The sequence below is a fragment of the Anser anser genome, assembly GCF_964211835.1.
Source record: "Anser anser genome assembly, chromosome: 7".
Taxonomy (NCBI): domain Eukaryota; kingdom Metazoa; phylum Chordata; class Aves; order Anseriformes; family Anatidae; genus Anser; species Anser anser.
In genome coordinates this window covers 40,263,970-40,271,469 of record NC_139727.1, presented here as the reverse complement: position 1 = coordinate 40,271,469, position 7,500 = coordinate 40,263,970, and the positions used below count along the sequence as shown (strand labels likewise).

At 44.7% G+C, this 7,500-nt stretch overlaps 1 protein-coding gene and 1 long non-coding RNA gene across 14 annotated transcripts in view; both read left to right on the top strand.

The window, feature by feature from the left end:
* EBF3 (EBF transcription factor 3) overlaps positions 1 to 7,500 on the top strand; it is a 127,572-nt gene that overhangs the window by 48,566 nt on the left and 71,506 nt on the right. The gene's annotated exons all lie outside the window — the stretch shown is intronic.
* LOC310902306 overlaps positions 1 to 7,500 on the top strand; it is a 25,718-nt gene that overhangs the window by 2,503 nt on the left and 15,715 nt on the right. Inside the window, exon 1 of the long non-coding RNA XR_014586631.1 lies at positions 1 to 7,500. This exon is cut by the window's left edge and continues 2,503 nt beyond it; it is cut by the window's right edge and continues 8,186 nt beyond it. This is a non-coding gene — a long non-coding RNA (uncharacterized lncRNA).

The window sequence follows — 7,500 nt, the reverse complement described above, 5'->3', positions numbered from 1 at the left end:
ATATTATTGAAAGAGAGCTGTTCTTGGCAGTAATAAATTTAACACAAAAATCAAATACAAAACAAATTTATTCTTCCAGAGCTGATACCCCAGTCATTTCTTTCTTGTCTTGCATTAAGCTTTAAAATCAACTGTCACTCCCTATCGATTGCATCTGAATTGTTATCTATATTTCTCAAAAGTACTCTTGACAGTTAATACAGTGTAAATTATAATCTGGGGAAATGCTGCTTGTATTTGGCAGCAAATTGCTTAGATTCTGACTAAAGCTGCTTTTATTTTCCATCCTTTTCTTGAGGCCATCTATTCTAGTAAGGATCATTCAGTCCAAATTATTTTAAATTTACACTCAGCTACTATGTAAATCATATTGGGGAAATCAGTGTAGGAATCAATCCTGAATTCTGCACAACATTTGAGTGTATAGGTATTAAATTAATAAAGAAATGGCACTGCGCGACGCAGAGGCAGGGAGAGTTCTGGCTCTGCTTTGCATTGCAGCTCCATCTCCAACCAGGTGAACCAGCCACAGGTTCGCTGTGTACAAGCCCAGAATTTTAAACAGGCAGGAACCAAACGGGCTCCCCCCGGGCATGGCCAACAGGCCAATGGTGGGGTTTTGGTGGATGAGGGTAGGGTTGAAGAGAAGCAGGTGGAGCTTATAAATACAGCCCAGCACACGCTCCCGAGAAGGTAGGCCAGTAATTACAAAATTACACCGTTCGAATTAACTGTTCTGTAGGAAGAGAGTGTGTAAAGAGAAATAAAGCAAAAGTAGCAAGGTATCGTGGCCCGATGGATGTCTGCCGCCTCCCCATTGCTAAAGTGCTTCTCAAGAACTCCTCTAGGGAGTCGATTTAAACATCACCAGGACAAATGCCTAGTTCTGGCTCTAGAATTTCAGATTGATTTGTGTCACAGATTTGCATTCCTTCTGAAATAAGACCAGGAGCGACTGGTTCAAAAAACACAGATAAAATGAAATAGATTTAGGAGTTGTTGTGGACAACGCATCGGTCAGCCGACTACTGTTCGTGGATTTGTGCGGTGGTCAGCGCCGTATCTTTAGAGGACAAGGGTTGTGTTATCCTGTGTGGGAAGCGGTGCATTTATCCGTGTATTTCAATATATACAAATAAAGTGTCAATGCTGAAGTGGCAATAAGCTCCTCGTTGTGAAGTAGAGCTTCGTGTTGCTCTCCGCGTGGAGATCTGCTTTAAGACAGCGAATACACTGCAGTTTTCTTAATGACTGTCAGCGGTGGTGTGAGCAACGCATATAGTCATAGTTGTAATTATTTTCTCTTTTAGTTGTTTGCCCTACTATAATAAATGTGTTCAGGATATACGGAGATGTAAATACAAAATGTTCCAAGTGTCCTGGAGGATGGATGTGCTAACGTTTGTATCTTTCAGCTGAAGAAAGTAGCCTTTCCCCAAACAGTTCTCACAAGGAAGCATCACAGAGATCTCTGATTGTCTAGAAATTTAAATAAACAAACAAACAAAGAAAAAAAAACCCCAACCCTCTGGTAAAGTGAAATATCTGATGGCAAATGTGAGTTGCTCATTAGGGCCCACTATCTCCTTCTATTAAAGACTGTGAGTTAGCTATAGCCAGCAAAATCAGTTCTTGTATTTTGAAATACTTTAAGTTTCTCAACTTTTTATTTAGCATCAAAAAGACTATCTTCTTAAAAGGGATAGGGATATCAAAGGTGGAGAAAACTAAATAAATCAGTCCAAATATCCTCTGAAACTGTAGTTCCACCAACAGGATTAGCATCAGACAATAAAACTCGATGTTTTATACTCTGGATAATTCATACTAGGAGAACCGCCAGTAATGAGTTTAAATACTAGTTCCCTGATTTTTCCTAGCTCTTACTGGGCTGCGGGAGGTGAGGGCAAGGAGACTGCCTGCTCCTCGGCAGGGTCCTGCTGGGAGCCGGGCGCTGCTCCTCCTGTGCCCCCTTCCCACCAACAGTGGTGGGGGCACGGCCCCGTGGGCTGGCTCAAGGAGTCGGAGGGACTGGGAAAGAAACACAGTAAGCTGCGGAAGAAGAACACCGTTTTTCTAACTCTGAACTCACACGTTATGGCTCCGTTATGCTGCTTTCTGGCACTGAACTCAGCATTTCTGAGCCTGAATTTTATTCTGCTTTTAGCAAATAGTTGTGGAAACCACTGACACTGCTAGTCTCTTATGGCTAAATTATGTGTTCGGAGTTAGCTGGAGTATAGATTTAGTCCTGCTGCTGTTGCACAGAGTCCATTGTAAGATAATTTGTCCCACTCAATTAGACTAAGTTGTCATGTGGGAAGTGCTGAGCCACCACAGCCGGGCGGCCGGCTCTACCAAAGCCAGCGTGCTCGGGGCTGGCGTGAGCAGAGCCCGCGGCCAGGCAGGGGCCGGGTGCTGTCACGGCGTTCGTGCCCCGGCCCAGTTGGTGGTCCTCTGGAGAGCTTCCTCCGGCAGTTCACAGAGGAGGCGGCGTTGGTTCTAGCCAACAATACTTCCGCCTTCCAACCTGAAGAGTAGGGAATTACAAAGAGAAATATATTAAAGAAGGATGAGGTGAAAAAGTCAAACACCAACCATTTAAAAGATTTGACAGCATCAAGGTTGCCTATTGTAACCTGAATTTCATCCCCTTTTTGGACGCAAAATCTGATAAGGTCCTCAAATGCATGCTGACTCCTCTTGCGTGTGACACTTTCTGGAGCTGGTGCCCGCTGCGCGTGTTTTCACGTGTAGCAAAGGAGTCGTACCTACATGGCCTTCTGTTCATTCCTCGACGAGCTTAGGTAACATTTCGTGCCTGAGGCAGGAGAAGGAAGGTATTACTCCTCTAGTTGGGTCCTGCTGACCCAAGGAATTAAGTCTCAAATACAGTTTCTATGTCTATTTCTGTCACACAGTTTCTGTGTCATATTCAACAAGTCATACCCACTTTTTCAGTGCTGCAGCATCCTTCTCTGTCTCGTTCACTGTTTCTGACACTTGGAGCTTTAATTTTAGGTGTGCTGAGTGCTCGCACTGCATCTGGTATCAGCAGGAACTGGTTTGTGGCCTATGCTATGAAAAGCTCTGAACACTCCTGGTTGTGCAGGGTGACTGGGACGTGGGACAGAGGGAGACCTTGACACTTACAAACTATAGACTAAATAAGACTTAAGGATATTCAGCTGGGGTGCGGTAGATCACTCACCGGTAAGCAAAGCTGTTGAGGACGGAGTGTGGATCTCCCGCAGCTTGTCGTGGTCCAGGTGGAGCCGGCCCTGAGGTCCAGAGCTGCCCCTGGGCAGTTGGCTGGGCCCTATGAAACGCTCCCGCACGTTCACACTGGCACCCGGTGTGTCCAGCCGTGCTCGTCTCTGTCTCTTTGTACTTTACCCTCACTGAAAGATAGTAATAGAGTAGTAATTTCACCTCGCAGAAGGGCTGTGCTGTTAATTTTGAAATGCTTAAGTGTGATGGGGAAGATGTCTGCGAGGAGGTTGATAAGACATCGACTTAATAAATGACAAGGTTAGGAAGATGTGCCCTGTGGAAGTCCTGGCGCTACATATTTTTCAGGGAATATAAAACACGTATGAGGTAATGTTAATGATCATTCTCCATCCTGTACACTGAGTAGAAGAGAGACTTTACATATAAGAAAGCGATAAAATATAATCGTATAATTTAATGCTGACAAATCAATGCTATGGAAAGATAGCCCAAGCATTTGTTAACTCGTGGGTAGTTAACAGTGAACAGTTCTTTAATGTAAAGCTTGTCTTTAATTTGCAGATATACATTAGTGAAAGCAGTAATGAAAAACTTATATTTATTTTAAGATATTTACAAATTGATGTGCTGTTCCATTTCAAATGAGAATGTAAAACAATGATTTTATCCTCTCACCGCTATAATCCTAATTTTTTAGTTGTTTAGCTGAAGGAAGTTTATAAATTAAAAAAAAAAAAAGAAAGATCATAATCACTATACCAACAACAACACTGATTAATTAATTAGTGTTTACTGATATATGCAGCTATTCCAACTTTCAAAGTGTCCAGCGCAAAGCTAAATTACTTTGCTGTTGTTCTGGTTTGGCATTTATGGTAATTTGTCAAGCCTATATGCAGTAATGGATTGACTCATATAACGAAGGCTATAATTGCAGCTGTTAGGTGGGCCTTCTTTATCTCAGCCTGTCCGAGTCCCCATTCCTGCATGATTTCTTGCTGTGCCGAAGCCATGTGTGTCTTGTTTTGTTTTAATACATTACTGACCCAGGGTCTCAGGTTACTGGGGTTCCTGTCATACATTTAGTTCCACTCTCATAAAGCATTGCACAAAAAAATGCTGTAACAAGGTAACAATCATTGCTCAATATACTAAGTATAAATGTCAGAGTGTAAAACTTGACTGCAGGAGAGCAGTGCAGGGGGAGATAATAATTGAAAATAGGACACTCCAAGCTATAACAGCACGGCCCTGAGTTATAAGGGCTCCTTCAGCATCGTGCAATATGTCTGCTATGTCCTGCTTATCGTTAAAAGCTTGATATTAGCCACCTCTTTGCTACATATATTACACCGTATTGGCACGTTTTGTTTCGGTATGCAGAAATGCTCTGGCGACCTCACCCCTCCACGTTCTCCTCCACAGTGGCAGGTATAACATGAGCCACGGCATCATCACCAGCTTGCCACGGGAACCTGGAGTAGCGTTGCGTTGGACAGAAAATTTAGTAGAACAAAGCATATGTTTAATAGTTTAGCACTTTTTAAGTGTCCTCTCCTTTGGTGATGATACCCTTACCCTGACACACCACTTACTTTTAGAAGTGTCTAAGTGTGACACCAGATGTTTCAGAAACTTGTCTTTTAATCCTTGATAACTTACATAATTGAAGAAGTTAACAGGTTGTTCACTTAATAGGGATCATTTATACAGGATTTTTTTAATAACTTGCTGGAAGGGGGAAAAACCACTCTTGGCTAATATGAAGCATATTTTGCATTTATTATGGGAAAAAATTTTCAGGTAGGAGGTGAGGAGACAATTTGGGAATTTTCGTTAGCTGAAAAACTGCATATTAAACATGAATTGTGATTTTCCATCTGGCCCTACTGGTTAGGAAGCTGCAGTTGGGCATGATCTTCACTGTCAATCAACAGTCCCCAACTGCGAGATGCAAACCTCATGACGAAGCCCACCCCAACTCATTAAACCAAAGCAAACTGTATGAAGTGCGCCGCTGTGTGATTTTAATATTTGGTGCATGTGACAGGATCATTTTAGTGATTTGCAGGATTTATCTCCTCTTAAAAGTACTGCCTAAGGCTACTCTAATTGGTAGGAAAGCAAATTCCCCCTTCTCCTCCTGTCACTCTTTGTTTTATTTACTGAGAACTGCCGAAACCTATTTACACAATAATGAGGATAAATCACCGTGATGCTTTCAACACAAAGAGAAATGTTGCATGAGTTGAAAGCTGTACAATTAAAACTAAATTCAAAATATTTCTGAAGTAGTGTCTACAGTTAGTGATAGTGAAATAAAATTAAGACAAACGATATGAGTGTACATTGCGACTCGTTCAGATAGACAGTTAAAATCAGAATTCTTGAGGCATCTTTTATGACGGACAATTTCATTGAAGATCGCAATTAAGTAAATGTATGTAAGTTGCTCACAATCGTCCAGATGTTCCCCCTAGATATGTACGCAGCTATTTCATTTTCTTCGTGGATGCGGAGCTCAGCTCCTTCCACCGCGGTCGACTCCTCCAGCGGGCACTCCCTGGACCTTGGTGGCTGAGGCTGGGGTGTCACAGGCAGAGGATCGCTTCACGGTGCAGGCAGCAGGCTGCGCCCCATTCACTCACTTGGCAGAGGGGTGACAGCTTCGAGAACAGCCTCGGCAGAGGCTGGAGAACCCTTGAAAGCAGAGCGAGCGGTGCCAGTGCCACCTCCGACCGCAGCCACTGGGCGCTCCTTGGGTCTGCTGCTCTGGGCGGCCCGGCACCAAAAGACGATTTCCAGATCAGTTTCCCCCGGCTCACTTTTAGGGGGGGAACTAAATGCAGAATGGGTGACAGGCCTGGCAGCTGGGGCCTGACTCCGTTCTGGCCTGTAGAGCCCCACTGAAGTGCTCTGCTCTACGAACGCTGTCTCGACATCTCCGACATTTGGCAATAAACAGGACACTCCTGAAGCACGCACCTACAAATACCGTGTATCACTCTTGCGATACGTTTTGGATGTGCTTTGATAAATAATAATTAAAAGTTGATTTAAGATATATTCCACTGAGAGATCTTTGCGCTTACCTAATATTTAGCCCCTGCTGTAATGAGCAGATGTAGAGCAGAGCAAGGCCGCCTGTATCGGGCGGGTGGCACCGACCGAACCCCTCTGCAGGGCGCGCCGCGGCTGCTCGGCTGTGTGCTGTGGTGTGAGCCCCTCGGCCTAAAACGAGGCCACACCGCTGAAACTGAGGAGCCACCGTGTGCACCACGAAGAGAACGTCATGTCTTTTGAGATCAGGTGTCTTCTGTGTGCGGGACACAGGCAGGTGGCAGGTGCTTGGCGGTGTTTGGGAGAGGTGACAAAACCATGGCGAGGTCCCGTCGGTGGCCCCGGCCGCTCGTCCCTGCTCCTGCTGGATTAACAGCTCTTGCTGAGGCTCCAGCACAGAACACATATCTTCTTTGCTGTTAAGTGCAATGTAAGATACCAATAAGTGTAATCATGAATAATTAAAGATGTACCTCTTATTAGAACACAGGTTTTACGCTATCTGTAAACGGAACTGCATTTTCATTGAAGCAAATAGGAAAAAAATTCTTTGCACGGAAGCTTTGCAAGGTATTCTTCACAAATGTTACAATAAAGTATTTAAATAGCACTACAAAATTACAACATTAATATAAAAACTTTTAAAATATTAAGGTCTAAAATAACCTTTTGCAGAAGGTACAAGTCCGTTGATTCCAGTGGAGTTGCATTACCTTATGCCACCAGGTGGTCATTGCGTCTATGTAAAATCTGAAGAGTTGCCTCTTTGGTTTAGATCCCACAATAACTGATACCAATGGCAAAAATCCCATTGATATTAGTGTCGGAGGACCTGGCCCTGTAGCAGCAATATGCACAGAGGTTGGTAAAAGTCTGTTCCTTATGGCAAATCGCATGGTCGGAGTGTGAGTTGCGCTCACAGCCGGTTCCGTGTACAACACCCGTAGGCAACCCATGGCCCTGGGCGTCGCTCCCACAGGGCAGCTGATCCATGCACCATCCCTCTGGACCCCGTCCCAGTGTGTCCCCAGGCATGCTGCAAATCGTCCCTCCGGGGGTGGCAGACAGCAGGGCCCGGCGGGCGGCCCCACAGACAGCAGCACGGATTGCTGCCCGCGGTGTGGCCCCGCGGCTCCTGCCCTGGCCAAGGCTGACCGCTCGTCTTCAAACTGTGCTTTTTGTCCCCTACCTTGTGCCCCCGAACCG